A 10,242-nucleotide genomic window follows, 5' to 3' on the forward strand; every position below is an offset into this window, starting at 1 on the left:
GTTATGTGATCCTGAATTTGTTGATACAGAATTCAATAATATAGGACAAATGACTGCATGCCATTGATGCATGTTTCCTTGTGACTATATGCTTTTCCTTTTGTTTGCTGACCTTAAATTAAAAACATGTAGAGCTTTAAATTGGCTCTTTGGACAGGTAACTACAAATTTTTCTTTACTAAGTCTTTGGGAGACAAAATATTGCAACCGATGAAACTGCAGCATATGAAATTTTTCAGAATAGGAAAATTCAAAATATGTATTGAAAGAGCAAACAAGCTTAGAGAAAATAATTCATCTATTGTTAGCTATAGTAAAGACACATTTGCCTCCATAGACAATGCAGATTACCCATGATCCAATTTGATTTGTTTTAAAGCCTAAGATAAAATTACTTTGCATGACAAAATTGTTTTAAAGCTCAAAATTGTAAAAGTCCTTTAGGAGAAATAGTCCAGCAGTATATTGGCTGATTTCCAATGGAGTGAAAAAATGGAAGAGGATATTTCTGAAGTATTAGTGGTGCTAGTGAGGAGCAAAGGGAGTTAGGCACTGGTAGAACCCTAGAAAAAAGAACAAACAAGTCACAAATGAAAAAGTTTCATGTACGTCAGATCTGCACTGGTATGTTTATCCCTTTACTTTTTATTTTTATATTTTTAATTAACTCTGCAACAGTTTCAATTTTCTCAGTACAAATAATTTTCATAAAAATGACGTCTCCCTTAGGGCCTCAGTCCTTAGCACAAAGAAGAAGGTAGATTGAAATGTGCATAAAGAATTGATTATGACCAGTAGCTCTTGCACTCTATATGCTGCCAGCAGGATATTAGATAAGATCATCCTAGTCAAATTTCATTGCTTATGTTGATTCATCTGATCTATAAACATAGAATTTTGGTCAAATCTTCCATGAATTAAGCAGGATTGTGTCAAGACAGTACAGAGAAAAGAATCAATCCTGGTGTTGGCGTATGTGTGTATGTGTGTGTGGGGGTGGGGTGCAAAGGGGAGACAGAGGACAAATTGAATTATTTGAGGAATAATACCAAGACCAGTGTTTCATCAAATTGGGCTTTATAGCCCTGACAAGCTACAATTTAAAACTGATTTGTTCAAATATGCTTTGGTATTATCCCTAACAATGTCCTCCCCAAGACATTTTATAAAGCACTGATGAAGAGTTTTTTCCTTGACCAAACACTAACCCAGATTCCCATGAGACTTCATACATACTTCTTATCCTTGTTTTTAAAGGCTTAAAGAAACCATAATATAGTTGAAGGCTACATCCCCAGGATGACCAGAGCTCCCAGGAAATGCTGGCCTGAGAAAGCTCAAGGTGCCAAAAGAATTTACTATTTATTGCAACCAACATCTGCAGGTGAGGTTCTTATCTCCCAGTTTCTATGGGGAGATGGTTACCTTATTTCAATATGTCCAGTTAACAAACAGGGATGCATTTCACATGGATTTAACTTCCCTCTCCATCTTGAAGATTTTTACTTTCCTGACTCTACTGAAACTCTACTCTACTGATCCCTGGCAAACCTCTTTTCTCTTCCCTCATCCTCTCTCTAAAATGCCAATCACAATTAAACAAATAAAAGTTAAGAGTAGTTAATACTAGGACTCTTCCCAATTTCACTAGTATATTATTGACTAAAAATCTGCCCTAACCACTTTAACTAGTGTCCAGTTTTATTTGTCTTTGATGTCTTTCCCTTTTACAAAATAACAAAGAAACATTGAAAACTGAGAATATATTGACCAATTAATGTGACCTAGAAATATTTAATTTCATTATATAATCAGAAAAAAAATAAATATTAGAATATAGAAAATGAAAAGGTTAAACTTTTCTCAAAATGTAAAAGGGAATGAGAAAGAAATGAGTACTTTTTAATAAAACAAAAGAGTATAATTCATTTTTGTCTACAGAAAAATGAGAAATGCCCAAGATCCCACTTCCCTGAAATCCAATTTGTCACCGTGATTCTGTGGTTGATATCAACAACATCTCGTGGCACACTCAAGTCCCGAAGTCCTTGAAAATTTAGCCAAGGACTTCTTCCTCCTTCAAATATTATCCTTCCACACACTAATAGTTATGGCTGAACTTTCTTGATTCATCTCAGTGACTATAGTTGTTTCTATTTTCCATCCCCATTACAAAGCATCTACCATTTTGTTGTACTTCTTCTGTATGTTAAGTCTTTAATGACTCAAGACATCAAAGATCACATATACCTTCTCACACAATGAAATTCAAACACATCACTGTTCAACCTAATGCACTTTATGCATGCAATACAGAAGACTATATCAATGGCCATTGCTCTTGAACTCATAACACAGAGCAGAATCTGCCTGTACCTATAATTATTCTGGATAATATACACTAAATATAACTTAGACTCTATTTAATAAAATTAAAAAAAAAACTCATATCCTCTTCCCCTTGCAATCATTCCCTAAGTCTATTTGCCTTCATTTATTTTCAATAGAATACATAGTTTATAAGTGTTACTATATAAACATATATATGTGCATACACACACACACATACATTATACATTTTTGTCAGTTTTCAGTTAATCAAAAATTCTATGACTGCAACCTCTGAGGAAGTGTTCTTGTGTACATTTCCATATATTGAGGAGAAGGGAAGTTAGATAGCAGAAAAATTCTAAAAGAGTAACCATGCATACAAAGACTGAGTTGAACACAATAATGCAGTCCTCAACTAGAAGATATCACCTTTAATTGAAGAGTTTAATTTTCAATTTTACATCTTATCATGTGTCTTCTATCACCTGGAAGAAGAATAGCAGAACAATGTCCATTAATATCATCTTTTAAAAATAAAGGAACACTTAAAAACATGAGAGCTATCTTGTACACATTGTAAGCCTTCCTCAAGAGCATAGAAAGCTCTTTAAATCTATTCTGTCAACAAATCCTTCAATGCCACTTCATTTATGCACCTAGTACTTAATTCTTCACACCACCCTGGCAATAAAATTCTTTTAAAGGTATTTTTTAACAACATAAAATCACAATTATGAGAGAAATCAATTAGGCTGGAGTTATTCATGAACATAAGTATCCAAATAAAAGAAAGCCCACATCATTTCATGATGTAGACAAGTGGGTTCTGTTATAGAACATTTTTGCTTTTGTTCAGTTAAATTTGGTTTTTCTTTCATAGTAAAAAATCTATTGTTTCTAATGAAAAGATAGGAAAAAGAATCAGATATAAGTTTTGTATTTGTTAAATAATCAAAAAGAAACGGAAAAGCCAACAAGTCTATGCTCATGTTTTCATATAACTAAGAAGTGTTTCCTTCCTTTTCTATGATTATTATTTTAAAAGCTATTAATTAATTATGTCAAGATAACTGATTTTTTTGCCACAGAGTAGGATAGAAAATATAGCACAATTGCTGTTAAGTGATTCAAGCAACAATAGCCAGTCCATAGCCTGTTTTAAAGACAGATTTAGATAGAGAAATCAGATTTTAGTTTCTGAACTGACCACTGATTATTATTGCTAAGTCTCTTTGCTTTTCAACGTCCAGATTCCCATCTCTGAAACAGAAGAGACTCAAGCAATTGAATCTCTAAAGTTTTTAATAACAAAAGTTTAATTTTCAAACTCTGAAGAAAAAGATTCAGATTTTTAATGCTTTATTGTATAAGTGTATAACCAATATTGAAAATTAAAGATTTTTTTTCAAAATGGTGATACTTTCTTCAGTACCTAGATGACAACTTCAGCTGCTTTATAAACTTGCCAACCTAACTACAAAGCAACTTCCAACAATAAGATCCACACCAAAAAAAAAAAAGAAAGAAAAAGAAAATCAACGTAAGAACAGAAATCATAAAAAAAGCTTACATTTCCAAGAGAACTGAAAGAGATGGCATGATATTAAAAGAATATATATGAACTAAACATAGTGTGAAAGGAAAAAAATATAGGATATTAACAACCAAATAAAAGAAAAACTAAGGGACAGTAGAGAACCCTAGGTATATAAAGAGTAAAATTTTTTCAAACTGGAGAATGCTTTGTTTATTTTATAAGCTTATAAGTTTGACCACAGGGAATAATGCAAATGCCTGATCAATTTTAGGGCCATTTAAAATTTTATTTTTTTAGCGGGGCAGCGCATGGCAGCGCAGCGGCCGCCATCTTCTGTCCTGGCGGCAGCGGCGGTGCAGGCGCGGGGTCAGCGCTGCGGCGGCGCCCCTTGCTCGGCCCGGCGGCGGGCGTGGACCAGTCAGGAGCCCGGGGGCCGCCCGCCCCTTTGCCGCCCACGCGCCCGCCAGCTGGGTGCGGAGCGCAGACACCGCCTGGAGCGCCGGACCCGCCCGAGGCCGCCCGCGCCCCCCGGGCCGCGCAGATGGGATAGGCGGGGAAGATGTTCAGCTTCCAAGGGGACTTCAAAACGAGGCCCAAGGTGTCGCTCAGCGGCCGAGCAGGAAGGAAGAAAAGGCTTCTCTTTCACATCGCACTCAGGAAGAAAGAAGGAAAAGAGAGGAAGAAAGTCGAAGATTAAAAAATGCAATAATTATTCAGTCATTTATTCGAGGCTACAGAGACAGAAAACAGCAATATTCCCTCCAGAGAAGTGTGTTCGATCACTGCGCACACTCGGCACAGTCTGGTGGCACTTTCTCCATCACTGGTGTCCCCAATCTTACCCTCCTGGTAAGGCAGCTTGTGTTTTTTTACAAACAAAGCAAAGATGCAAAACGATTGATATGGCTGTATCAGAACTTAATTAAACACAGCTCCCTGTTTGTCAAGCAACTGGACGGATCTGAGAGACCGACATGCTTATTTCAGATAAAGAGGGTCATGAGCCTCTGTTGCAGGTAAACTGTCCCTGTCAGCAACCTGACCAGTGCTGGGCACCTTAAATTTGATTTTCATTTTATTTTGGATGGAAGGACTTTGGAATAGTCTATGTATTGCTCTAGGTAATTCTGGCCTGTAAGACTTACAAGTTAAAACACAGATACAACTATCTTCCAGATAGTATTTCTTGCAAAGATTCCCTGGGATTATCTTGTGAAGTGCTAAGCCTTTGAGTTGCCAGTGAATGGACTGGCCAACTCAGAGGATTCCTGGTGGGAGGTGATTCCTTTCTGTAAGGGTTTCTACCACATTCAGTTTGGAAGCCACCTCTTGAGAAATGGGCTTCATCAGGCTCTCTGTCATTTATGAATGAACTCAGTAGGTTTGGGGAGTACCAGACAAAGGTGTGGACTTGCCTTTTCTCTTTGAATAGCTGGAAAATGAGAAAGAAGTAGAGCTACTGATTTACAAGATCAAAAGTGAGTGACTTATGGGTTGAGTGTATGGCTCAGTGGTAGCATGTGCTCAGTGGGCACAGGCCCTGGGCTGGACCCCAGGGTCAGTACAGTGCTGAAGGTCAGAGGACCTGGACTTGGTACTGCCCTGTGACTGTCTTTCTTGGCATTGGAGTCAGTGGATCCACTGTTAGTTGTAAACTGAGGAGGGGTGGGGTGGGGCCTGCCTCCTGGGACTTCCATCTCCACTGGATGTCCAGATGATGGGAGTGCTCTCTTCGTGGCCCGTTCTTGGTCTTCTCCAGCCTCAGAAGATACTTCACACACTCATATTCCAGATGTCACCATGGGCTGTTAGTATCTCTAGATTGGCATCTTGTGCAAATTCTAAAAATTCAGGTTTTCTGTGTCAATTTCATGTGATACTAACATTCAGCTTGTAAGTAACTACTTATCCACTTAAATTAGTAAATTTATTTTGAAAATAAAAATCAATTTTTCAAAGCTAAAAAAATATTTTTAAATAAAATGAGGGAACTTATTGAATGCCTTTGTTGAAAAAATATGTAATTAAAGGGATTTTTGTTGTTTCTTATTGTTCTACATTTTCTTGTCAATCTGACATACTGTGGTCATTTTCAAGTAAAAGATCTTATATTTAAATTCATTTAGAAACAACTATCTAGATGAATTAAAATGAGAAAATATGGTTTGTATAAAGATTTAGAATATAGACACAATATTGGGAGAAACCAGAGCACAGGGACCTATTTGATATGCTCCTGGGTTCAATTCCTCACTCTGAAAATTACAGAAAAAAATGCAATCAAGTGGAATAACACTTTGTAGTTTATTTGACAGAGCTGAATAGATAACTAAATGAAGTAAGATTTTCTTTTACATTGTGTAGCATTATATTTATTAAGAGTAAAAAAATTCCCCTTATGATTTTGAAAAAAAATGACCTATTATATCAGAGTGATATAATTTTTTTAAAAAAGCTTTCCTTATTGTGAAAATGTATTATTTTAAATGGAATCATTCCTATCCACACGCCCTCCAGTGGAATCCAGGGATCATGAGAAAGAAAGAAAAACCCTCCCTTAGCAGAATCCTGCCTGCTGCAGAAATAATCTCAGAGAACCAGTCCAGCAGAACAACCTGCCCTACATATAAGAATATTTTTACCTTCAGTTGACTACAGAATTGCCAACTATGAAACTACGACTGTAAGATTAGCTTTACATATTTACTGCTGCCACTTGCCAATCAGAGTTTTCCAGCTTCTGCAAGAACCAAAAGTGCCAAAGAACTCGACTTCAAAATAACTTGCATAGATTTCTCTGCCCTGATCTGACCTTTGTCCTTTCTTCTCCAAACTTCCCAGCAACCATTCTGCCCTAGGTATATATGTCACAGATTGCATTCATATTCTTTATTCTCAAATTAAAAAAAAAATGTTCTTATTGAAAATTCATCTCTATTTTTAAAATTTTTGACACTGTCACTAAGTTCATTAAATAAAAACCTTAAATCACTTGTTGAATCTCAATTGCAAAATTATATCTTAATCCTTTCATATGATGCAAGTATGATAAATGTCACTTAGTTTCATTGTCTTAAAGGACTGTTAAATATAAATTCATGGAGGGACAAATGAAAGTAAGTTTCTAAAAATAAATATTATGAGAGTACTGATTTTTATCAATCCATATCTCTAATATATTTTGATTAAGATTATAGGAAGAAAAAGTAGGTTCTCAGTTTATAAGTAAAAGCAATTAAATAGCTAATTTACCTTCTGTTCAAGAATATTTTAATTGCATACTCTCAATTTTTTTCTATAGAACATAAAATATTCCCATAATTTTTAAGAAAATAATTTAGGTGCTTTTTTTCAACTTTTTTTTGTTGTAAGTAATATCATGATATAATTATAGGTGTTAAAATAATAGTTTCTTTATTCTAGGAGACTCCAAATGATTTGTATATTTCCACTCCATTCCTGAGCCACTGGTTTCCAGGTGTATCAGGGTATTACCTTGAGTACAAGGCAGCCTCATATTCTGAAATATATATATTTCAGAATATATATATTTTCAGAATATATAAATAATTTATTTTAATCATGGGCTAAATCAAGCAGTAAATCACAAAACAGAATTGCTGAAAGAAATGGGGCAATTTTATGGAAATGGAAGGAGACCCTCAATGTTACACAAAATTACATATAAGAGGTTGTGAGGGGAAATGATGGGGGGGGGGACAATGGAGAGAATTGAACAACAGCAGATGAGGTAGAGAGGAAAGATGGGAGGGGAGGGGAGGGGGGATAGTAGGGGATAGGAAAGGTAGCAGAATACAACAGTCACTAATATGACATTATGTAAAAATGTGAATGTGTATCCGATGTGATTTTGCAATTTGTATTTGGGGTAAAAATGTGAGTTCATAACCCACTTGAATCAAATGTATGAAAGATGGTATGTCATGAGCTTTGTAATGTTTTGAACAACCAATAAAAAAAGAAATGGGGCAAAGGCATAATTCTTAAAAATATATTTTTCTATTATGGAAAAATAAGTGAAAAAATATAATTTCTATATTGGCTACAAGAACCTAACCTCTTAGAAAATACACTGCTGAAATGTGACTAACATCTTTGATGATATCACAAATATTTACTGAATATGTACTTAGTGGTGGAGATAGGAATATAATAATCAACTTCAGGCTTCACAAAAAAATAAAGTTACAAAGCCTGGCAATTGCATAGAATTGGAGAACAAAGCAACTTTTTAAAATACTTGAAAAATTTACCTTATTAAAATAGGAGCTAAGAATTTTCTAATAAAAAGCAATTAGAGCAAATAACTAGGAAACCTGTAATCAAGAAGTAATGACATGTACTTTTCAAGGGCACAGTAACAAAAAAAAAAAAAACAGAAGTTTAGGTGGAAAATAAATCCATAAGTGTTCAAAGGATTGAGAAGAGTATTCTAGAAAAAGTGGTAACTGAGAAAGTGTATTAAAACATGTTTGGACCTACTTGAAACAAAAACAGAATAGGCAGGCAATTATCCACAGAAGGAAGAAACCTAAGTGAAAGAATGGAAAAAAATACTGAATTCTGCACAAATAAATGGTAGAGAAAGTATCTCTTTAGACCATGGGAAATGTTTAGATATATGAATATTTGAACGAGACAAGCTTTAGATAATCATCTTCCTTATATTTAACAGTGAATTCATTAATTCATATCTAATAAATAACTAATAATGTGATATTTAATTCAATACAAATAACGTCTGTCTTCTGTTTCATGATGTCACCCATCTTATTTTCTATAGTTGTTCTTACAGTACAGTGATTTATGAAATTCACTTTATGTCTGTGTATTGAGTTCTCTCATATCTTGTGGTGTCTCATACTGTCAACACAAAAATGACCAGATTTTATTGGCCTTGATAGTTTAGAGCAGAGGTTAGGATGGTAGAAGATAGTACAACACTTCCAGTTCAGAGTCACATAATTGTGGAATGTGTTTTTGTGAGTTCATGTCTTCATCTTTGAGAAATTAGTTTGTAGAAACAAATTTGAAATTTGAAAAAAAAATCTGATAATATAGTTCAGTTATTGATTAAGAAAACATAATTGTCATAGAAATAAGCTTTGGTTTCTGAATTATAGGAGTGATTACAATTTTTAATGCAAGACCTATGCTAATCTCCAGATGGTCAAGAGTTTGCACTACGCTGTCTATATGTACTATATAGAAAACCTCTTTAACTTTGTCTAATATGTCTTTATTACATAAATTGAAAATATTTATAAAAACAAGGATCTTTTCCTTCATTAGAAGAAATTCAGTACTGAAGAAAGAGAAATCCAGATTATCAAAAGTTAGAAGGAATGCTAGCCATTATTTCCTTTTTATACCCCCAAACACCCTGATGAAATAAAAAAAAATGTTTTTTTGCACTCATAGTGATATTAAATAACAAAAGTTACATAGAGAGATGTCTACTCTCTGCTAAAAGTATGGAAGATAATATATGTCAATATATTTCCTCATTGACATATAATTATATATCAACATCCATGTATTATCTTCTATACAATATCTATAATAACATAGTAAGAACTAAGAAAACAGTAACTTTAAATATTTTATGCAACATGTTGCTCAATAGATATTCATTGAAATATACATATAAACCAAATAATTTGTTGTACATAATTGTTAATGTCTTTTTTTTAAAGAGAGAGAGAAGAAAGAGAGAGAAAATTTTTTATTATTTTTCAGTTTTCAGTGGACACAACATCATTATTTTATTTTTATATGGTGCTGAGGATCAAACCCAGCGCCCCGCACAAGCCAGGCAAGCATGTTACCACTTAACCACATACCCAGCCCTGTTAATGTCTTACATATGAATTTGCCTAGGTTTTTTAGGAGCAGCAAATGAATTATGAGTGTTTTCACTACCCCCAAAACAGAGGTGCCATCTCCCTTTGGAATTTCTTTGTGCAAAAGGCCCCAGTCAAAAATTGCCCCAATGTATGGTGACACCTTATTCAAAGGGAAATTCCTTTGCTGGCCAAGGAATTTCCTTAGTTCTAATGTTGGGCTCAAACATCTGTGGCCCATGAGGTAGAGTAAAATTACAGTTGTAAGGTGATAAAAGCTAATTGGGCTGCTTTTACCCTCAGCTTCTTTTTTATTCATCTTGAAGAAGCATTCTCACAATAAATCCCTCTCATGTTTAACCCTATATAATACACATGCAGAGTTTGCTCATGGTATGGTCACGTTTTCTCCACAAAGGCAGGCTGAACCACCAAGTCTTGTATTTTTCTCTACTTTTGCATCTGTTCATTTCCGAAAACTAAATGGATTTTTTTTTCAAATTTCAAGTT

The 10,242-nt window shown here is 34.6% G+C and overlaps 1 pseudogene; it reads left to right on the forward strand.

Annotated features, from left to right (window-relative positions):
* The first annotated feature begins 4,176 nt into the window (after positions 1-4,176).
* The window catches only part of LOC143388604 (T-box transcription factor TBX3 pseudogene), a 20,593-nt pseudogene continuing 14,527 nt past the window's right edge, over positions 4,177-10,242 (forward strand).

Source organism: Callospermophilus lateralis, unplaced genomic scaffold, assembly GCF_048772815.1.
Source record: "Callospermophilus lateralis isolate mCalLat2 unplaced genomic scaffold, mCalLat2.hap1 Scaffold_300, whole genome shotgun sequence".
Taxonomy (NCBI): Eukaryota; Metazoa; Chordata; class Mammalia; order Rodentia; family Sciuridae; genus Callospermophilus; species Callospermophilus lateralis.